Source organism: Octopus bimaculoides, chromosome 17, assembly GCF_001194135.2.
Source record: "Octopus bimaculoides isolate UCB-OBI-ISO-001 chromosome 17, ASM119413v2, whole genome shotgun sequence".
NCBI lineage: Eukaryota > Metazoa > Mollusca > Cephalopoda > Octopoda > Octopodidae > Octopus > Octopus bimaculoides.
The window spans coordinates 54,617,283-54,618,636 of NC_068997.1; positions in this window are offsets into that span (position 1 = coordinate 54,617,283).

A 1,354-nucleotide genomic window follows, 5' to 3' on the forward strand; every position below is an offset into this window, starting at 1 on the left:
GTCAGTACTGGCTATTTCAAGCTATCTACCATAATAAATAGTAAAATGTCTTCAGTTTATTTAACATTCATGTGGCTATTGACAGGTTTACTTCTTTATAACATAGTTTTATTTAAAAAAAAAAAATTTTCGTTTTTTAAATTTTTTTTATTGGTAGATATATTATACTTAGATTTTTTCCATCTCACAAGAAGTGGGAAATATGGTTTCGATACATATTCCCTCAAAACAGTGTTTTAATATATATTAGCAACAAAAATTAGTAATTACACACTTAGTATATACTTACTATATAAGAGTGATAATGAAATAAACAAACAACCCTCCCCCAACAATCCCTCACAAAAAATGGCGCTTTGTTTATCTCCCTTTTCTGCTTTTAAAAATTGCATCTTTTAAAACTTTCTTTCACATACCTTGGCTTATATGTGTATTATTTTCTTTTAATTTTTCTTCAATGTGTTAAAAATGCTAGGAAGTTTCTCTCTACATCTCCTCAGAACCATATATAAATGCAGTTTTCTCTTCTAGCAATTTCTTTATTCCTAGCGTAATTCAGTTTCAAATTATGTATTTTAAATTTCTCTTCCTTTTTCATCTCTTCCTTCTTATTTCCCCATTCCCATTGAATAAATTTCAAATAAATTAAGTGAGCATATCAATGAGAAGATAAAAAAAAAAGATTTTTCTATTTTATGTTTAGACTGTTTTGTTGGGTTGGGGATAAAATTTGAATAATTTTATAATAGATTGCCTCTGAGATTTTCATTCATGTAAGCATTGCTGTGAAAATCTCAGAGATCTACCAATTCCAATAGGCTCTTCTGTCCCATTTTAAACAACATAATGAGTCAGCAAGCCAGAACTCCATCTCAGAGAGCCTATTTAATATGCTGATGATTCTCAGAGTACAATTCTTCATAGATACATGGATTAGTATTCATTTCACAAACCACTAAGTATTAAGATTGGAACAAAACGTCTGTTAAATGAATGAGATTGTTTCTCTCACCTCATCAAGTTTTAAATCCATCATATAAAAAGTTGGTTCCATGATTAGTTTTCTCATTTGTAAACAATGTGTATTAATTTCATGACATAGATACACATAAATATACACACACTCATATATATGTACGTAGTGTCTATGTATGTATATACATATATACACACATACATACACACCACATATACATACACACATATGCATACAAATTTATAGACATATATAGTTTGTGTGTTACATATGTATTAAATATGTGTATGTATATGAAATATATAAGTATTATATATATATATATGCATTGTCATATATATATATATATATATATATATATATATATATATATATATA